Genomic DNA, 22,876 nt, shown 5'->3' with positions numbered 1-22,876 from the left:
GACGAAAGTTTGCCAATGAACACCTAGGCAAAGACCAGCACTTCTGGAACAATGTGCTCTGGACAGATGAGTTAAAGGGAGAGCTATTTGGCCACAGTACCAGAAGACATGTTTGGCGAAAACAAAAGACAGCATTTGACCACAAGAACCTGATACCAACTGTAAAGCATGGTTGGTGGAAATATTATGGTTTGGGGCAGCTTTGCTGCATCAGGGCCTGGGAAGCTCAACATCATAGAATCCACTATGAATTCTTCATTGTACCAGAGGGTGCTTGAGGATAATGTGAGGCCATCTGTCGGAAAGTTGAAGCTCAACCGAAGGTGGACCTTGCAACATGACAATGACCCTAAACATACCAGTAAATCCACCAAGGAATGGCTGAAAAGAAATAAATGGAGGGTTCTGGAATGGCCAAGTCAAAGCCCGGATCTAAATCCCATCGAGATGTTGTGGGGGGATTTGAAATGAGCTGAGCATGCAAGAAACCCCTCAAACATCGCACGGCTGAAATAATTCTGCATGAAGGAGTGGGCAAAAATTTATCCCAGACGATGTCAGAGACTGGTAGACAGTTATAAGAAACGCCTACTTGAGGTTGTTTCTGCCAAAGGGGGCAATAGCACCTATTAGAGCCAAGGGTGTACTTACTTTTTCCACATGCGAAATTTGCATTTATGTTTATTTAAATTATACAATGGACTATAAAATGTAAATGTTTCATGATATTTGTTATATTATATCACCTTTATCTATCAATATTGTTGAAATGAAGATCAAATAGCTGTATGTTGAAATATGTTGAAAAAGTCAAAACTTTACATGGGGTGTACTTACTTTTTCACGTGTATGTATGTATGTATGTATGTATGTATGTATGTATGTATGTATGTATGTATGTATGTATGTATATATATATATATATATATATATATATATATATATATACAGTCACGTGATATATATATATATATATATATATATATATATATATATATATATATATATATATATATATATATATATATAGATAGATAGATATATATATATATATATATATATATATATATATATATATATATATATATATATATATATATATATATATATATATATATATATATATATATATATATATATATATATATATATCTGTGAGAAATCTATCTATAATTCCAGTAATCTCTGTGTGTTTGTTTGTTTGTACGTTTGTCTGTGACCGCTGTTTCTCGACAACCACGGGTCCGATATACTTTAAACTTGCCAGGTATATTGCTGGGGACCCGAGGATGTGCCTTTTCAAGGTTTCATATTAATCGGAGAAGCAGTTACCGAGCTATGGCGATTTCTTTACCAAACACTGCAAGCCGTTCGCTTTGGACCAAACCATTGCATGTAAATAGAGGGGGGGGTTCTGTGGTCGTTGCGAATGGACCAAACCATTCATGTAAATAGAGGGGGGGGGGGGGTTCTGTGGTCGTTACTGCCACGTGGTTTCAAAGTTTTTTTTTGTTGTTGTTGTTTGCACGCATGTTTTTTTGCACCCACGTACGGGCACGCCCTAGGATGTTTACACACACACACCCCTACACAAATTTTTTTTTTTTTTTTTTTGGCAAGGAACGGGCACCCACGTACGGGCACGTCCTAGCTTATATATAGTACGGGCATGCCCTAGTAGTAGAAACTCCACAGTACGAGCAGGGCGTCTCATTTGCATTGAATAAATAATCGGGAGATTAAATCAGACGCGGACGTAGCTTCAGGACTTCGATCTTTAATTTCCGACAAGCTTTCGACCAACAAAGGTCTTCTTCTGAGTCGGCCCCAAGTTCAACGGAAGTTGGGGCCGAACGAAGTGAACTTGAACGATTGGTCGATTGCTCAAATCGACCAATCGACCAAGTCGCTTGGTCGATTTGAGCGAGTCGATTTGAGCGAGTTGCTTTGAGCGAGTCGCTTGGCAAGCGACTCAAAAGCGATCATTGAGTCGCTTGCCAAGGAGAAGAAAAGCATTCAAGGGATCCAAAGGGAGATTGAACGGGTTCGAGGGAAGAAGAAGAGCTTATCAAGTATCCACAGGTTCCTTCAGTCCATTGGCGCAAAGGCTTTTCACCAAATTCCAGCACCGAAGCTGACGGAGAAGAACGTCGAGGATCGAATGTGGTTTTGTGAGTTTTTGAGCGAGTGGACCTCTGATGATTTTCTTTTCCTGGCCCCTTCTGATGAATTTTTCATTTATGAGGCTCGACGTCCCAACTTCCAGAACGACAGAATTTGGGCTCTTCACAATGATGATATTCCACAAGAACTCAAGATTCGAGAGAAATCGAAGACAGCACGATGCGTTGGCGTCTTCTTGATGTTCACAGCGAAAAGGCTGATGTGGGTCATCAAAGAGCAAGGACAATCATGGGACGGCAAATACCTCCGAGACGTTGTGCTGACCCACCATGTTATTCCGTTCTTACGGAACCCAGAAAATGTCCTCAGCATCAAAGAGACCACGTTTCTGCATGACCGAGCCCCGTGCATGAGCGCACTGGCGACCCAGAATCTTCTGAAGGCGAACAAGGTCGATTTTTTCGGAAACAATGAGTGGCCGGGAGCATCGCCTGACCTCAACGCCTATGAACATTTGGGGGCGATACTCAAGCACAGAGTTGAACAACGCCTCCAGAACACCAGGGAAGAGCTTCTCACTGCTTTGACTAACATCCTCGAAGAAATGGAGTTCGATCGTGACTTGTTTGTGTCTCTCTTGGAATCCTACCCCGCGCGTTTGGAGGCAGTTCAGTCAGCGGGCGGTGGGCACACCAAATATTGAAGCAAAGCTTTGAAACTGTGCACATGAGATGTCGAATAATAAAGCTTTTTTCCCCTATTCGTGGTTTCTCCCTACCTCTCCTACGTTGGGCTGGGCAGGGAGGGGGGTGAAGGTGTTGGGACACCCTGTCAGGACACCCTGTTATTATTGATTTAATTCTCCGTTTATTTATTCGGGATTAAACCGGGTTGGTTTTATTCAAAGCTTTATCCCGGTGTGTACTCTGGTTAGAATAGGTACACCGTATCCCTGCGTGTCGTAAGAGGCGACTAAGAGGGTTGGCGTCAGGAAGGGCATCCGGCCATAAAAACATTGCCTCAAAAATAGAACCATGACAATTACAACTACATATGGGCAGGGTACAGCCCGAAGTGGAGATCGGTTTCTGAGGTTTGGGACATGGAATGTAGGGACAATGACAGAGAGATCAGGAGAAGTGGTGGAAGTATTGATCAGAAGAAGAGTGGACATATGTTGTGTGCAAGAGACGAGATGGAAGGGAAGTGGTGTGAGAATGGTGAAGGGTAGGCAGGGACAGAAATACAAGTTTGTGTGGCAAGGGTGCCCGGAGGGTGTGAATGGTGTTGGTGTCCCGTTTTCTGAGGAGTTTGTAGACAGTGTGATGAGTGTGACTAGAGTGAGTGATAGGTTGATGATGGTGAAAATGATGATTGAAAAGCTCTTGGTGAACGTCATCTCGGGATATGCTCCGCAGGTTGGTCGGAATGATGAAGAGAAGGACAAGTTCTGGTGTGCGATAGAGAAGCTGATGGAAAACATGAAAGATGAGGAAGTTGTTGTGGTAGGAGGAGACCTAAATGGACATGTGGGAAGGAGTATGGACGGTTTTGAGGGAGTTCATGGGGTTACGGATACGGTGTGAGAAATGGAGAGGGTGAAAGGATTTTGGAGTTTGCTGATGGAGCCGATTTGTTGATTTGTAATACTCAGTTCCAGAAAGGGGATAATAAGCTTGTTACATATACGCCAGGTGGGTTGACGACAACCGTTGACTACCTGATGGTGCATAAGGGGGCACCTCCGGGACACAAAGGTGATCCCGGGGGAGGAGGCTGTTTCACAGCACCACTTGGTTGTCTGCGACATAAGGGTGAAAGGTGCGAGGAGAGCTTGGCGGGTGAAGTACCAACCGAGAATGAAGGTGTGGAGGTTGAAAGAGGTGACGGTGAGGGAGGCATTAAAAGAGAGGCTGAGTAGGGTCGAGGATGATGTGGTTGAGCTTGAACGTGGTTGGATGTCAATGAAATATCGTCTGTTGGGAGCCGTTGGTGAGGTATGTGGATGGACAAAAGGACCACCGAGGCACTCGGAAACATGGTGGTGGAATGATGAAGTTGGAAAGAGGATTGACGAGAAGAGGAAGAAGTTCAAGGAGTGGCAGAAGGCGAAGGGTACGTGAGCAGAAAAAGCAGAGCATTAAAGTTATAAGGCAGCCAGGAAGGCTGCAAAGAAAGAGGTAGCAAAGGCGCAGGAGGCATGTAGGAAAATGTTCGGAGAACACTTGGATTCAGAAGAGGATCAGAGAGCGGTATTCAGGATTGCAAAGCAGATAGCGAAAGAGAGGTGTGATGTGATGGGGGTGAGTTGCTTGAAGGATGAAGTGGGACAAATCGTTGTGGACCCAGATGGAATTAAAGGAAGATGGAAAAGATATATGGAAATGCTGTTGAATACAGAGAATGAATGGGATGGCAACATAGAGAGTAACCCAGTTTTAGGACCGGCAGAGAAGATAACTGAGAAGGAAGTTGAGGAAGCAATAAAAGCAGTGAAGAGTAGAAAAGCGGGAGGGCCGACGGGAGTTGTGGGAGATATGTTGAAGGCAGCAGGAAGTTGGGGTGTAAAGAGAATGACAGAGATCTGTAATCTGGTGGTGAAAGAAGGCCGCATTCCAGTGGATTGGGAACTGAGTACCCTCGTCCCTCCATACAAGGGGAAAGGTGACCCTCTGGAGTGTGGCTCGTACCGAGCGATAAAGTTATTGGAACATGGAATGAAGGTATTGGAAAGGGTGTTGGAGCGGAGGATAAGGAAGAAGGTGAAGATCGACGAAATGCAGTTTGGATTTATGCCAGGAAGAGGAACGACAGACGCGCTCTTTATTGTGAGGCAGTTGCAGGAGAAGTACATGGAGAAGAAGAAGAAGTTCTTTCTTTGGGTTTATTGATCTGGAGAAAGCATTCGATAGGGTTCCACGCGAAGTATTGACACGGGTATTGAGGAAGTTAGGAGTGGAGGAATGGTTGATCAGAGTAGTGATGGCAATGTACAAAAGAGCGCGCACAGCTGTAAGGACGAAGGACGGGAACAGTGGTGAGTTTGACGTGAAGGTGGGAGTGCATCAGGGGTCGGTACTAAGTCCACTACTATTTGTAGCTGTGATGGAGGTGCTGGCTCAGAACGTAAAGGAGGGTTTACCGTGGGAGTTGTTGTATGCAGATGATCTGGTGTTGATTGCGGAAAGTATGGATGGACTGAAGGAAAAGATGAACAAGTGGAAGGAATGTATGGAGACAAAAGGTCTGAAGGTGAATATAGGAAAGACGAAGGTGATGGCAAGTGGTAAAGCATGTGGTGAGGTGGAAAGAACTGGGAAGTGGCCATGTGCTGTGTGCAGGAAGGGTGTCGGAGTGAACTCCATTCAATGTACAATGTGCGCTGAGTGGGTTCATCAAAAATGTAGTGGTCTGAGAGGGTCATTAACCAGTGTGGCAGCTACATTCAAATGTCAGGTGTGCACAGAGGGAGCTGCAGATGGAGGATATGTTGAGTTGGATCTTGGAGACGGCGTGAAGCTGGAAGGTGTGAAAACATTTTGCTACCTCGGAGACATGCTGAATGGAGAAGGCGGATCAGACTCGGCAACGGTTGCTCGAGTGAGATGTGCATGGAAGAATTTTCGGGAACTGAGTGGCGTGCTGATGAGGAGGGGAGTGTCGTTGAAGCTGAAGGGAAAGGTGTATGCTGCATGTGTGAGAAGTGTTATGATTTATGGGAGTGAGACATGGATCATGAATGTAGAGCAGCAACGAAGGCTGGAAAGGGTGGAAATGCGAATGATTCGGTGGATGTGCGGAGTATCGTTGAGAGAGAGGAAGACAAATGATGAATTGCAAAAGATGATGGGAATAGAGCCTGTGATGGATGCTGTGAAGAGGACCAGGTTTCGATGGTTTGGTCATGTGTTGAGGAAGGATGAAAGTGACTGGTTGAGAAGAGCGATGGAAATGAATGTAGAAGGAAGTAGAGGACGGGGAAGAACGAGAAAGACTTGGCTAAAGATGGTGGAAGAAGAAATGCGGGCAAGGGGGTTAACAAGGAGAGATGCAGAAAATAGGGCAAAATGGAGAAGATTGTCGTGGGGACCGCAAGACTAACCCCCGCTCTTGCAGGGAAAATGGCCTTAAAATGCATGTTGTTGTGTTGTTTGTAGAGCCCATAGAGAGCTGGGGGAGCAAGGCCGGAGAGGAGTCGGTAAAAGACGGATAGACCACCAACCTGTCTGCGGTGAGTAAGTGAAAGGCCCTCGGAGTTAGCTTCATCGCGGGAGATTCCAATGATTCTGAACGCTTTGGTTTCAACAGCGTGAAGACGAGCTAGGTGTGAGGCAGGAGCACCAGCCCAGAGGGGAGAACAGTACTCCATTGAGCTGCAGATGAAAGCCTTGTATGTGGTGAGGAGCTCAGGTGTGCCAAGCAAGGACTTCGCACGACGGAGGATGCCCAGTCGGCGACTGGCTTTGCAGGCCAGCTTGGAAATGTGGTTTTCCCAGGAAAGATCATGGCAGATAGTGAGACCCAAAAGCTTAAGTGACAGAACTTCTTGGAGAGGATTATTCAGAAATTGGATGGGAGTGTTGTCCAGTCGGTCTTTTCGGAGAGACATCATAAGAGTGTGAGATTTGTCAGTATTGAAAGACATGTTCCACTTGTTTGCCCAGTCTGTGATTTTGTCCAGGTCTGCAGAGAGTGAGGAGGCTGCAGACTGCCGATCTGAGGGATGAGGAATGGAGCGGCAGATAGTGGAGTCATCAGCAAAGAGATAGAGAGGATTTCCAAGAGAGTCAGAGAGATCATTGATGAAGACCAGAAAAAGCACAGGGCCCAGAACATTGCCTTGGGGAACTCCAGCCTGAACAGGAAGAGGAGATGAGAGAACCCCATTCAGGGCCACACGTTGACTGCGACTAGAGAGGACGTCCGCCAGCCATGCGTGGAGATTTCCATGGATACCAAAGGAGGAGAGTTTGGTGAGCAGAGCGGGGTGCCAGACCGTTTCGAAGGCACGTGATATGTCAAGGGAGACAGCTCTAATTTCCTGTTTGATTGAGGACCTCCATCCATTGTTGAGACAGCAGAAGCAGCATGTCCAGAGTGGAGCGACCTGGTCTGAAACCAAATTGATGATCAGAGATCAAGCCATTGGAGAAGAGGAAAGATTTCATATCCGAAGCAATGATGGATTCCATGACTTTGCTGATAATTGGGAGAAGGATGATTGGTCTGTCGTTGCAAGGATCTGTTTTTGCACCTTTTTTGTGTAAAGCGGTGATGTTGGCTGATTTCCAAGCAGATGGCAGATGACCTTGAGCAAAAGAGAGGGTGAAGAGAACAGAGAGAGGGAGTGAAAGAGTGGAAGAACAGGATTTTAGGACCCGTGGGCTGATGCCGTCAGGTCCAGTTGCAGAATAAGAGTCGAGGGTTGACAGAAACTTTTCCACCTTGTCAGGAGGAAAGGACACAGAGTCCAGGAGCAGCTGGGTACGACTGGGTGCAGTGGGTACAGAGAGGGATGGGTTTGGGACACAAGATTTAGAGGCAAACACAGAGTTGAGGCATTCAGCTCTTTCACGTGTGGAGTCAGCTGTGAAGCCATTTGAGGTAAGGGAGGGGATGGAGGGGGAACAAACACCAGAAACAGATTTGACCAGATGCAACCAGGATTTGGAAGAGGGAGACAGATAAGAGAGTTCGGTCTTGAGAACGGAGAGATATTGTTTCCTGGCTCTCCTGAGGGTGGACACACACTTGTTTCGGGCTTTGTGAAAGGAAATGAGATTTCCTTCCATTGGATTTGCTTTCCAGGAGATGAAGGCAAGTTGTGCAGCCTCACCACAAGATTCCGTGTACCATGGACGGGAGGAAGGGTATGACAACTGAAGACGAGATGGGATAAATCTGTGCATGAGAGCAATTTACTTTGGAAGAATTCCCAGGATGAGTTGATGTCAGAGGCGGTCGAGATGGGAGACCAGTCCAGATGATTGATAGCTGCTTGAAGACCCTGCCCGTTGGCCTGAGTGAAATGCCAGACTCGTCGATGCTGAGGAGGCTCTCTGAGAATGGTCAGAGAGATGTCCACTTTAACAAGCACATGATCAGATGAGCCGATTGGAGCAGAGAAGAGCAGCAGACATTTTCAGGGAAGTTAGTCATAACCAAGTCCAGAAGAGAAGATGCTCCGTTGACCCTGAGATCCGGGTCGGGAAATTGACAGATTGTGTCAATCCCAGCGAGTCGCAGAAGTCCTTTGCTAAGGAGCCATGGCTGGTGAGAGGTACCCACACCCAGCCAACTGGCATGATGACGATTGAAATCACCACATATGAGGAAGACAGAGTTGGGATGAGTAGATAGAAGTTGATCCATATTATCAGACTGCGAGATGTAGATGGAGTCATCACTGTTTGGTGGATGGTACAACACACAAATGAACAAAAGGTGGGAGCGAAGGGGAAGCCGTAGCCAGAGGTATTCCTGGGGGTGAGGTGGAGAGAGGGCAGTGCAGCGTGAGTGAGGAAGAGAGTTTTTGATAAAGATAGCAACCCCACCTCCAGGACGAGGGTCAGGTCTATCATACCGGAGGAGGGAGTAACCCGGGAGAGATACTAAGGAATCAGAGACATCATGAAGGAGGAAAGTTTCTGTTAAGCAGATCACGTCTGGTTTGTCAGAAGCAACCTGTATGGAGAGATCAGTCAGGTTTGAGCGAAGGCCCCGGATGTTTGAGGTCCATACCGTTAATGAAGAGGAAGGGGGAGCATCGGATACAGAACAGGGGGGGGGGAGGGGTAGGGTAAGATGCGGAAGAGGAGGAAGAGGTAGGGAGAGCTGTTGAAGGTGCGTCAGAGATTTCAAAATAGCTCGGAGAAAGGGAAGGATTGGGCGGACAAAAGGTTTGATGGTGATTGGGTGAGGCACAGTGAGGTGTTATTTGAGGAAGGGGAAGAGCGAGGCAGAAGGTTGGGGGAGATGGAGGTGAGAGTTGGAAGGGGGAAGAAGCGGGGAGGACGCTTTGAGGAGGAGGGGTGAGAGGGGGGAAATGGAGAAGAAATGAGGGTGGGGAGATTTGAAGGGGAGGAGCGAGGGGGGAGTTTAGGAGGGAAGTGACAAGGGGGGGGATTTGAAAGGGGTGGGAGATGGGAGATTTGGAGGGGAGGTGTAAGGGGGGGAGTCTTGGAGGGGAGGGGTGAGGGGGAGTCTAGGAGGGGAGGGGTGTGGGGGGAGTTTAGGAGGGAAGGGGCAAGGGGGGAGATTTGAAAGGGATGGGTGATGGGGAGGATTTGGAGGGGAGGGGCAAGGGGGAAGATTTGAAAGGGATGGGTGATGGGGAAGATTTGGAGGGGAGGGGCAAGGGGGAAGATTTGAAAGAGATGGGTGATTGGGAAGATTTGGAGGGGAGGGGCAAGCGGGGAGATTTGGAGGGGAGGGGCAAGGGGGGAGATTTGGAGGGGAGGGGCAAGGGGGGAGATTTTGAGGGGAGGGGTGATGGGGAAGATTTGGAGGGGAGGGGTGATGGGAAAGTTTTGGAGGGGAGGGGTGATGGGGAAGATTAGGAGGGGAGGGGTGAGATTGGATTTTAGAAAGTGTACGATTCATGGGAAACGAACATTTATTGCAAAATGAGTTTCTTGTGACCTTCGAGTCAAAAATAAGTTTGAGGACGCTGGAGGGGGGATGGAGTGCAGGTGAGTTTAGGGAATGTCGGAAAGAGGAACTGTAAGAGATGGATTTTTTTTTGGAATGAAAATATTGTGTGAATAATATTGAATAATAATAATATTGAATAATATTGTGAATAAATGAATAATATTGGAATCGTTACTATTGCAATTTGTTCTGGATTGACCCACTTTTTTGCCTAATTTCCCTCATCTTATAACCATTGCAGACCTGATCAAGAAGATGGAGACCTGTCTCCTGGGTTCAGCATTTGAGCCATACAGCTTCACACACATGAAAAGTAAATTACTGGAACATTTCGGTGAAAAAAAATCATCATCTCTGAGTTGAATGGTAAACCAAATGTCGTTACATTTCAAAGTACAGCCGCTGCCATTCTACATGAGTTTTATCAGGAACAGAGGAAAGACGATTCAGACACAGAGATGAGAATAATACGCACAGCTTGCTCGGCTTCACGCTGTTGAGGCCAAAGCTTTCAGAATCATTGGAATCTCCTGCGATGTAGTCAACGCCGAGGGCCTTTCACTCACTCACCGCAGGCAGGTTGGTGGTCTTTCTGTCTTCTACCGACTCCTCTCCGGCCTTGCTCCCCCAGCTCTCTCTGTGCTCTGTCTACCCAATATTCCTTCAGGTCGCACAAGATCTGCCTGCAACCCTCTTATGGTTAAACTGCCAAAGTCTAGGCTCTCTGCTCACCTTCACTCCTTCATTCCCCTTTTCTCCCGCCTCTGGAACAAACTCCCCCACTCCCTTCAATCCCACTCCTCCCTGCAGGTCTTTAAAACAGCTGTTCACCACCATCTCTTATCTTCCCCCATCGAAAACCTTGATCTTTTCTACCCCCGGTAATTTCACCCCAGAGTCCTTGCAGTGTTCATATGTTTTATTCCTCTCCCACCTCCCCCCAAGTCCTCCCGATGTCCCTGCTCTCAAATGTTGTGTTTGTGTCCTTCCCCCTCTTCCCCCTCTCTTTTGTGTCCTTCCCCCTCTCTCCCCATCTTGTCTGCCGCTCCCCTTGTTTTTTGTGTTTTGTGTGTCGGTTTGTCTTTTTGTGTGATTAATGTTAGCTCTTTCACGAGCCTCGATCTTGTATACAAAAAAAAAAAAAAAAAAAAAAAAAAACAGCTGCCAAACTTATCAAGATCGACATCAAGTCTGTTGATACTTCCAGGGATACATATCCAACTAGAGAAGAAATGTCTTCCACTGAGGAGGCAATGAAGTTCATACCACAGTTACTGTTGGCGTTTCTACAAGTTATATTTGTTGGACAAAACGTTGATATAAAGGTGACATCAATAGGACAAGCTATTATGCAAGCAACCAGAGCAAGAATGCTTCTAGCTCCAATGCAGTTAGGCTTTGCAACTGAAATGCACTATCACTTTGCCTCAAGGTTTATTGTAGATACCCTTCATAAACATGGCTTTGGGTGTTCCTACTCTGAATTGCAGAAGTTTGAGAAAAATGCCACTTTTACACATGGGACAGAGTTGCCTGCACCCAGACCAGGGGAGTGGAAAGGAAATATTGGACAATTGAAACCAGATGAATGGGGATTGAAGATCAGCGAGGGTCAGTTACTCCCAGTGCAAACTGATCTGCCACCAGCATCACCGAAACTTACTGAGATCTTCAGATGGAACGGCATGGCGGAGGAACTGCATGTACATGCAAGAAGCATGGCCTTGACTGCTCGTGGATGTGTGGAGAGTGTAAAGGTTTGAGTTGTGCTAACTCATCAAGACTGGAGCTAGATGACAGTGACATCCAACAACTGGTAATTCATTCAGAAATGTACTTATCATATTCCCTTATTTTGAAAATATGGGTATACACATTTCACTTGTCAAGATTGGGTCAAGAGATAGAGTTCTGTCAGAATTTTTTTTAAATAATGGTGGCATCTAATTTGCATATTTCACAAAATTGTATGTAAATAATTAATTTAGAAGTGTGCTAATCATATCCATTAATCCAGAAAATATGGGTTTGGATACTTAATTTCTCATGATTGGATACTTAGATACAGAATTACTGTGGAAAATTGATTCTTTCCTAACAGCGGCAGCTAATTTGCATATTATGCAAATTTGACACCTTTCTACCAAATATATTTTGGTATACTTTTAGTATGGTGTTTAGGGTATATTTGTGAAATGCACTGCAGTGAAATTTTTTTTGTTGCAATTCGTGATTGATCAAGCCACTACTTTGACTGGACGATTTGATGCAACTTAGGAACTGTATCAGGTATATGTTACATTTTTCAATATTTATTAGTTAACCAGGTTTGCAAGTTTATAAATAATTTATATGCCAAGTAAACTTTGTTGCCAATAGTCCATGAGCTAGAGCACTCATCTCCACCATCTTGAGGGGCTAAACATAGTTTCAATTTTTTTATTACACTATACAGTTGTGGCCAAAAAATATTGGCTCCCTTGCACTTTTTTCAAACAACTCACAATTTTCTCTAAAAATAAGTTTAAATTCACAAAAGTATTTGGTCTCCACAATTCTTTATTTCACTGTTAATATAACAGAACCTTTGTTTTTTATTCAGAACTTAAAATATCCTTTTAAATCAGAAAATTTGAAAATGGCAATGATGAAGTTATTGACACCCCAGACTTAATATTTGATAGCACGGCCTTTGGACAAAATACCTGCAGTCAAGCGCTTCCTGTAACCATGGATGAGCTTCCTACACCTCTCTACTGGCAGTTTGGCCCACTCTTCTTGTGCAAACTGCTCCAGTTCTCCCAGATTTGAAGGGTGCCTTCTCCCAACTGCTGTTTTCAGATCTCCCCGCAGGTGTTCAATGGGATTTAGATTTGGACTCATTGCTGGCCACTTCAGAACAGTCCAGCCTGTTGTTCTGAACCATTCCTGGGTGCTTTTTGAAGTGTGTTTGGGGTCATTGTCCTGCTGCAAGACCCATGACTTTAGACGGAGACCCAGCTTTCTGACACTGGGTTGAACATTGCACTCCAAAATGCCTTGGTAATCTCCTGATTTCATGATGTCATCCACACATTCAAGGCACCCAGTGCCAGAGGCAGCACAGCAACCCCCAAACCATCACTGAACCTCCTCCATGTTTGACTGTAGGGACGGTGTTCTTTTCTTTGAAGGTTTCATTTTGTTTTCTATAAACATAGAGATGATGTGCTTTACCAAAAAGGTCTAATTTGGTCTTATCTGTCCACAGGACATTCTCCCAGAAGGATTTGGACTTGTTCAGGTGTGTTTGGCCAACACCAGTCTGGCTTTCTTATGTCTCTCTCTTTCAGGAGTGGAGTCCTCCTGGGTCTCCTACAATAGAACCCCCTTTCATTGAGTTGGCGACAGATGGTGCGAGTCGAAACTGTCGTACCTTGTGTCTGAAGGTCAGCTTGAATCAATTTGGCAGTTGATCGAGGTGCTTTCTCCACCATTCTAACAATTCTTTGCTGCAATCTTTGATCAAGTTTTCTCTTGCGGCCACGTCCAGGGAGGTTGTCTACAGTGCAACAACACAACAACAACATGCATTTTAAGGCCATTTTCCCTGCTAGAGCGGGGGTTAGCCTTGCGGTCCCCATGACAATCTTCTCCATTTTGTCCTATTTTCTGCATCTCTCCTTGTTCACCCCCTTGCCCGCATTTCTTCTTCCACCATCTTTAGCCAAGTCTTTCTCGGTCTTCCCCGTCCTCTACTTCCTTCTACATTCATTTCCATCACTCTTCTCAACCAGTCACTTTCATCCTTCCTCAACACATGACCAAACCATCTCAACCTGTTCCTCTTCACAGCATCAATCACAGGCTCTATTCCCATCATCTTTCGCAATTCATCATTTGTCTTCCTCTCTCTCAACGATACTCCACACATCCACGGAACCATTTGCATTTCCACCCTTCGTTGCTGCTCGACATTCATGATCCATGTCGCGCTCCCATAAATCATAACACTTCTCACACAGGCAGCATACACCTTTCCCTTCAGCTTCAACGACACTCCCCTCCTCATCAGCACGCCACTCAGTTCCCGAAACTTCTTCCATGCACATCTCACTCTAGCAACCGTTGCCGAGTCTGATCCACCTTCTCCATTCAGCATGTCTCCGAGGTAGCAAAATGTTTTCACACCTTCCAGCTTCACGCCGTCTCCAAGATCCAACTCAACATTTCCTCCATCTGCAGCTCCCTCAGTGCACACCTTACATTTGAATGTAGCTGCCACACTGGTTAATGACCCTCTCAGACCACTACATTTTTGATGAACCCACTCAGCGCACATTGTACATTGAATGGAGTTCACTCCGACACCCTTCCTGCACACAGCACATGGCCACTTCCCAGTTCTTTCCACCTCACCACATGCTTTACCACCTGCCATGGGCAATCTACAGTGCCATGGGCCTTAAACTTCCTGATAACATTGCATATGGTGAACACAGGAACATCAAGGTCTCTGGAAATAGACTTGAAGTCTTGAGATTGTCCATGCTTGGACACAATCTTGTGTCTGACCTCCTCAGACAATTCTCTGGTTTTCTTTCTTTTCTCCATGCTCATTGCGGTACACACAGTGACACAAAACAGCAGAATAACTAATTTTCTCTATTCAAACAGGTTGAATAAGTGATTTTTATATTGCAAGCACCTGCATCTCACCACAGGTGAGTTCAATTCCAAAGTAAAGGAGAATCACCTGCTTGAAATCTAATTTCTAACAACTTCTAAAAGGTGCCAATAATATTGTTCGGGACATTTTAGGATTTCTGTGTGGAATAAGCTAAGATTTTGTAATTTTTTCAGCTTTTTTTGTTTTGTTCCACTGCAAACAAAAGAAATACATATGTGGATACCCAGTTTTTTTTATTTCAACAATTTTCTGGAAGAAATGGTGCATTATTTGAAAAAAGTGCAAGTGTGCCAATATATTTGGCCACGACTGTATGTGTGGAACAAAAAATAACATGCTGGACTTTTCGGAGCTGCAGCTTCGTGTCTGAAAGTAGGTCGATCCAAGATGGTGCCAACTACATGTACATGTATATATTGTTGTGGATATGAGAATTGTGTTTTTTATTGGTGTTGTAAAATATCACCCTCCTTCCTCCATTTGTTGTGTATAAAGGTCAAAGGTCGTTCCCGTAGTTATTCCATATACCACACGTAGCCAATCATAGATTTCCTCCTTGTTTAGTAGTTATCTCCTTATTATGTGTGTAGTGAAATCGTATCCGTACTGAACCCGGGTGGGGATGCTCGCTGCTCGCTGTCATTGTTGTCACCGCTAGGGGCGTGACTATAAGACCCGTTGCTGTGTCAGTGCTCCGAGACTTCTCCCTTGTGACATGTTACATCTGTAGCCTCGTTTATGGTACGCCTTTATAGAATAACTAGCTTGCTTGCATTGACTGATATGAATGGCTTTATGAGATGTCGCATCGTATGCTTATTGTGTATTTCTACTTACAGGAATGATGTGATGATCTAAATGCAATTAAACCAAACCGTTGGACTAAAGTTGTGTGGACCTGAATGGTTTTCCACAACACTTAATTGCATTTAAGATCTGCTGACATGGCTGGCAACAAGACGTTGACGGTGTCCGTTTTCAGCGCCGACCCACAAGCCACGGACGGAGGCTTGCAACTCAAGCACTGGCTCCGACAACTGGAGCATCTCTTTGACGAGCCTGAGACCGCTCCGACGCCTGCCGCGAAGCTGGCGATATTACACTCAAAAATCGACTACCGGGTCTACCACGCGGTCGCTCAATGCACGACGTATGATCTTACCATCGCGGAGCTCAAGCGGCTTTACATAAAAGAAAAAAGCCCTGTGTATGCGCGTTATTTGCTGCAGACGCGACGGCAGCAGCCCAACGAGCCTATGGATCATTACGCCCAGGAGCTCCGGCAGCTCATGCTGGACAGCGTCAAGGAGCCACGGACTCCCGAGCAAGCTAAAGATGATCGACTTTTAGATGCCTTCATAGCTGGGGTCTCCTCCCAGGAACTACGTCTCAAACTCTTGGAGAAGACCGACCTGACCTTCGCTACGGCGGTTGAGCAAGCGACGGTGTATACCGAAGCGCGGATGCAATCGAACGCCTATGATCGCACGCGCCTTTTGGCGGGCACCTCACTACACGCCCGGCCGGAGAGTACCACTGACGAGGACGTGGATCCGCCTGCTGAACTCCGGGATGCTCCGGAGGATGACCCTACCCTGACAGCTGCCGTTACGACCAGCAGACCCAAGGCCTTGCGCGGGGCCGCATGTTTTTTTTGTGGAGGGCCTCGTCATGCCCGAGTCGTGTGTCCGGCACGTGACGCTATTTGCCATTTGTGCTCGCTAAAGGGACATTACGCGAAAGTGTGCAAGAAATCGGCACGCGGCTCGCGGCCCTTCGACTCGCGCAGCCGCGGCCGCGCGGGCGCAGCAACCTTGAACGGGCTCGTAGCAGAACCCACGAGCCCAGCACCTTACCCGACTTCGAAGGGGAGGGCCGCTCTCTGCGGCCCGCTGGGCGCTCAGACGACCTTGATTGGCGCCACCGGACAGCCACCACCGTCTCATTCTCCATCGGGGACAAAGGCCGCGTCCTTGGCCAAACCACGGGCCACACTTCACCAAGCCCCTCGTACTCCTCGAGTCGCCCACGAGCTAACGGCGGCCCCCGCCCCGTCAAAAGAGTTAAGGCAACTTTCGAATACTACGGAAGCCTTTGTAAAATGTAAAAAGGCAATTTCGAAGACTACGGAAGCCTCTTGTCAAAGCGACCAAAAATGTAAAAAGGCGATTTCGGATACTACGGAAGCCTTTATCTGCCAGGAGTGTCAAAAGGCAATGTCAAATACTACGGAGGCCTTTTCTCGTCGGATTTTGAATCGCGAAACACCGGAATGCTGGGGAAAGCCCTCTGATGACGATAATGGGATCCCCATGGCCAACACAGCCTCCGGCCACGCTCGCAAAACTGCTGCTGGTGTAGGATCCACCCGCGAGGCTGGACCGACCCATTCGGGGGGCTCAGTCCCGCTCCCAGCTGCCTCGTCTGGCCTGGCTCAAGCCCTTATTCCCCTTATGGTTGAGGGCCATTGTGTTCAGGCCTTGGTGGATACCGGATCTACGGATAGTTTTATCGACCAACGACTTGTGCTCAGGCATGGATGGCGGATCGGGCGGTCTACGAGACGGATCTTCATGGCTTCCCAGGGACTGCGGCTCAGCACGAAAGGGGAATGCCGATTGAAACTCGTGCTAAAGGGACGGGTTTTCCCTGATGTACACCTTATGGTTTTACCCGCATTATGTGCTGATATTCTGCTAGGACACGATTTTCTTAAGCTGCATGGACGTCTGGTAATGGAGTTCGGTGGGCCTGACACTCTTGTTGTGGGGCCGGACGACGCGCTAACGGTGTGCGCCCTAGCGCAAATGGACGTCCGGCCGCTTTCGCTGTTCCCCAATCTAACCTCCGACTGTACCCCCGTCGCGGTAAAATCGCGACGCTACTCTCGCGCGGACATGCAATTCATTGCGGACGAAACAGCTCAGCTCTTGAAGGACGGCATCATAGAACCTAGCAGGTCGCCGTGGCGCGCTCAGGTCTTAGTGGTGCGCAGCGAGGCCCATCGCAAACGCATGGTAATCGACTATTCCCAAACGATTAACCGCTTTACACAGCTGGATGCCTACCCCCTTCCGGGGATGGACGCGCTAGTGCAACAGGTATCCCAGTATTCGGTCTATAGTACTCTCGATCTCCGTAGTGCGTACCACCAGATCCCTATCTCTAGGGCGGATCGTATCTATACCGCTTTCGAGTCGGGGCAGCGGTTGTACCAATTTACACGATTGCCCTTTGGGGTGACGAACGGGGTCGCTTGTTTCCAGAGGGCCATGGATGACCTCGTTGCGCGGGAGCATTTAACCGATGTTTTCGTCTACCTCGATAACCTTACGGTTTGTGGATATGACCAAGGGCACCATGACGCTAATCTGAAGCGCTTCCTTGAGGTCGCGCAACGGTATCACTTAACTATGAACGAGGATAAGTGCCGATACTCCCTACGCACCATAGATCTTCTGGGGTACACCGTGACCCATGGCTCTGTCTCTCCGGATAAGGAACGTCTGCGACCTTTGCTCGACATGGCCCCTCCCTGCGATCGGGCGTCCCTGAAACGCGCCCTTGGGCTGTTCGCCCATTACTCCAAATGGGTGCAAAATTTCTCCGCGAAACTTCGCCCCCTTGTGGCCTGCGACACTTTTCCCCTGAGTTCGGCCGCATTGACGGCCTTTGAAGGTCTTAAGACCGACATCGCCCGAGCCGCCGTAGCGACCATCGACGAGAGCGGCTCGTTCGTCCTCGAAAGTGACGCCTCGGATCAGGCCATCGCGGCGACCCTCTCCCAAGGGGGACGTCCCGTGGCTTTCTTTTCACGGACTCTTACCTCCGCTGAGCGGAGGCACTCGTCCGTTGAAAAGGAAGCGTATGCGATCGTCGAGTCTATTCGGCGATGGCGCCCGTACCTACTCGGGCGGAGCTTCCAAATCATCACGGACCAGCAAAGCGTTGCGTTCATGTACGACACCTTACACGCCCAGCGCATTAAGAACGAGAAAATCACTCGCTGGCGTATCGAACTCGCCGACTTCTGTTACACCATCAAATATCGCCCAGGGAAGGATAACCAGGCCGCCGATGCCTTATCACGCCCGACTACATGTGCTGGTATCACCTCGTTGGAGGGCCTACGGGTGCTGCATGCTACTGCGGGCCATCCCGGCGTAACGCGTTTCGCTCATTTCGTGCGGAGTGGGAATCTCCCTTACTCGATTGACGATATCCGCCGTATCTGTCGCGACTGCGCTATCTGCGCGGAAATCAAACCGCGTTTCTATAACCCTCCTATGGGGACTCTGGTGAAGGCTACACGCCCGTGGGAACGCTTGGCGATGGATTTCAAGGGCCCTTTGCCGGTGTCGAGCGGCTCTCGCTATCTGCTCACTATCGTTGATGAGTACTCACGATTCCCCTTTGCTTATATGTGCGCGGACATGACTGCTGCCACGGTGATGCGATGCTTACAGAACTTGTTCTCAATGTTCGGTTACCCGGCCTATGTCCATACCGACCGGGGTGCAGTCTTCTTGTCTCAGGAGGTGCGCGGCTATCTGCTCCAAAACAACATTGCGTCTAGTTACACCACGCCGTACAGACCCCAGGCTAATGGGCAGATCGAACGCTTCAACGGGATTATCTGGAGGGCCGTCATGCTCCATCTCCGGACCCACGGCCGGGGCCTCGATAAATGGGCTTGGTCGCTACCTGCGGCGTTGAACTCAATCCGGGCACTCCTGAGTACGGCAACTAACCAAACTCCCCACGAGCGACTTTTCCACCACCCCAGGAGCTCGGGGTGTATACGGTCTTTGCCCAGTTGGCTCGCTGGGCCCGGGCCGGCCTACCTTAAACGGGCGGTTCGCGCGAGCAAGTACGACCCCCTTGTGGACAAAGTGCAGATTCTCCAGGCTAATCCTGAGCATGCTCGTGTGATGACGTCTGATGGTCGTGAGACTACTGTCTCCGTTCGTCATCTTGCCCCTTGCGGGGTCGACGACCTTAGTAGGGAATCGGACGAACCGGTCGAACCCATCTATGAGACTATGGCCTCTCCCGACGCTCCCATCGCCGACAGTCCACCGACCCTCCCCCCGTCGAGACTGCCCGGGTCCGACGACTTGGCGTTACCCCCTTCATCACCCGACCCTGTTGACGCCTCTGACACCGGGGATACAGGGTTACGAGACGCCGTACCCGGGGAGTTTCGAACGCGTGCTGGCAGAGAAATTCGCCGCCCGGCCCGCTACGGTTGGGCCGACTGATACTCCGCGCCCTATTCATGCTGACGCTCACTCGCTTTTAGCCACGCGGCCGTATAATTCTGACGGGGGGGGGGGGGTGAATGTAGTGAAATCGTATCCGTACTGAACCCGGGTGGGGATGCTCGCTCCTCGCTGTCATTGTTGTCACCGCTAGGGGCGTGACTATAAGACCCGTTGCTGTGTCAGTGCTCCGAGACTTCTCCCTTGTGACATGTTACATCTGTAGCCTCGTTTATGGTACGCCTTTATAGAATAACTAGCTTGCTTGCATTGACTGATATGAATGGCTTTATGAGATGTCGCATCGTATGCTTATTGTGTATTTCTACTTACAGGAATGATGTGATGATCTAAATGCAATTAAACCAAACCGTTGGACTAAAGTTGTGTGGACCTGAATGGTTTTCCACAACAATGTGTATTAGATTAAGGCTCTGTTCCCATTCGTTAATACTCCATTGCACTGAATCAAGTAAGGATAGCTCCCCTTCAATGACATTTTCCAGCCGAACTCTCCCTCTCTGGGTAACGAAGCTTAACAAGCGTGGGGTGCGCGGCTCCTCAACTGGCCTGGCTTGGGAAGCGGCGTTCGCCGCTATGATGAAGATGTGCTCCGTGCTCTGTTTGGACAGGAAGGGCGGGGTCGCCGGGAAGAGGCACGCCCAGGGCGCGCCACGAGGGGCGGGGTGTTCAGCCCCATGCCCAAGTAAGGACACAAGCCCGTGGCTCGCCACGAGGGGCGCGCCGTTCGACTCTCTGCCCAAATAAGGTAGCAAGACCATGCCATTGCCTTATAAGGGCACGAAACAGAGGAGGACGTGTCAGCCCCGCGCTTGAGAGAGATTGAAGGAGATATATACATGCGACGATCGTGAAAGCAGCAGATTGAGGGAGAGAGACGCGTGAGACGATTCCGAGGGAGGAAAGGACCGCAGCAGAGGACAAAAGAGCCCGAGGCGTGTCAAGGGAGGGCGAGATACGTGTGCCGCTGCCGCCCTGCTCGCTCCCAGCCCGGGAAGGACCTGCTTGCTGTGCGCCCTGCCAAAACCTTCCAGTTTGTGGTCCGACCTGAACCTTCTGATCCCTCCAGCCAATCCACCCTTCATTCCCCATTCGTGTGAGTCTGTCTTTGTTTGTTCTGTCCTGGGTTAAGTAAGACTGTTTATAGGTAAGCTAATTTGCACTGTTTCTTCTTCTTCTGTATTTTATTTTATTATCTTTCCTTCTTCCTTGGTTTCTTTCGAATTGTAAATAGTGGTAATAAATTATATTCGTATTTCCTACTTCTGTCTTCCTCTTCTTCACATCCGTCGTCTTAGTGATTTCCCCATTGAAAACCTGTGGCACGATTTGGCCAACGTTTCAGGATCGGGTTTAGTCTTTGCTAATGACTCGAACTTCGGGTTGCTAAAAACCGCTCGGCAACTAGACCATCCAAACCGGGGTTCGAGCGGTACTTGCCTCCTTGTTCTGCGGAGGTACGGATAAAGGTATTCGGGATAAACCTGGACCCATAACCCTGATCCGTTCCATCCGGAGAGCGTTACAAGTACCAGGAGTGGAGCCGGTCAGCTTAACAAGACAAGGGGCTAACCACCTCTTGCTAAGGGGGAAGAGCCGTACTCCGTATCCGTAACAATATGCAATTGAGCAAATGCCTTGCAACAGTCTCATTGTACAACTTTCAAAAGGAAACCAATGCGATATAAGTTGAAGGTTGTCTCTTATATTACAACTGGGCTGGCACCTCCACCCCCACTCCTCTGTTACCCCCTTGTGTGGCTGCTGCTTGCTCAGCGTTCAAAACTTTCCACTGTTTAACCACCATCTCGGATTGCGTCATCTGTTGTTCATCTCATACTACATAAATAACTGGGAAAAACGGTTAGAAATGGTGACCAATATTTTGATAACTTAATTTAAGCAATATATGGGCATAGCAATGTTCACCCAGAACAGGGCTCAAAGTATTATGTAAATGAGGATACATGGACCGGACGCACTACCTCCGGGAAGCTAAGAATGATATACTCTATATTAACTGTAAGCACCTGAAAACATCAATATACACTATTACATGAATAAATATTCATAATTAATAATAGAAAATACATACGTTTTATACATTTACCAATCGGCCCCCAGGCCTTTCGGTTAGATTTACAGATGACAGGTAGATGATCTTTTGTAGAACCCTTCATAGCTTGTGGTGTCTCAGAATGGTACATGGGAAGGTCTCATGCAGCATCTCATGCAGCATTAACTTCAAGTCTCACGCAGCATTGCCGCCAAGGATGAGTGTCAGGTGGTCCTCTACTACCTATAATTCAAAATGATGCCGCTCTTCCTTGGAAATGAACGTATAGGATGACATCCTCTTCCAAAAAAGTCCAGTTTCGTCCACATTAAAAACTAGAATGGCACTTCGTAGAGCACATACCTCCGTCAGGCTGAACAATTTACGTTTTGTATCACACCGATAGGCTGGATCTGCATCCTGACCTGAACCAAAATCGAATAGGCTTGTTCTCGTCACCTCATGAACTCATCCACCTAGTTTTGTCATAACTCGTACACAACATTTTGAAATATCATGCAAAATATATTTTTGGCCCATTCTCTGAATGGTGAAAAATCATCAAAAAATTTTTTTTTTAAATTCAAGTATCTACATCCAGATTCGGATCTTCACCAACATCGAATTGATTCGTCCTTGTCACACACCCAACCTCTCCACTAAGTTTCGTCTAAACCCATCCACAACTTTTTGAGATATCCTGTTCACAAACAAAGAGACACAGACAGACAGCCAGGGATAAAAACATAACCTCCTTCCACCTTTGGTGGGCGAGGTAATAACACCAAACAACAGGAAATGTCTGTCAGATAAAAAAGAAAAATACCAAAGAAAATGACATTTGCAATAATCTGGTACAATAATTTGTTTAAATGCTGAAATCTCTGAAGATGGGCCACTTTTATTCCTTCGATTGAAAATATGGGTCAGCACCAAAGGAGCAAGAAAACCTGCCTTGACTATAGCTGTTCATAATGTGTCGAGATAATGTGCAACTGGATACGTTACTGCTAGCATTCCAGAAACCACTAACTGCACTTAATCTCTCCTCTCCTCAAGTATGTAAACCCACAGCAACAGGCCTTAACAGCA

The 22,876-nt window shown here is 47.7% G+C and overlaps 1 protein-coding gene across 1 annotated transcript in view; it reads right to left on the bottom strand.

The window, feature by feature from the left end:
- Positions 1 to 22,876, bottom strand: part of LOC137429019 (polyhomeotic-like protein 2) — a 359,347-nt gene that overhangs the window by 175,292 nt on the left and 161,179 nt on the right. The window lies entirely within an intron of this gene.

The sequence above is a fragment of the Myxine glutinosa genome, chromosome 6 (assembly GCF_964187855.1).
Source record: "Myxine glutinosa chromosome 6, kmMyxGlut1.1, whole genome shotgun sequence".
NCBI classification, from domain to species: Eukaryota; Metazoa; Chordata; class Myxini; order Myxiniformes; family Myxinidae; genus Myxine; species Myxine glutinosa.
The sequence above is the reverse complement of the archived record's forward strand: the minus strand, read 5'-3'. Positions and strand labels throughout refer to the sequence as shown.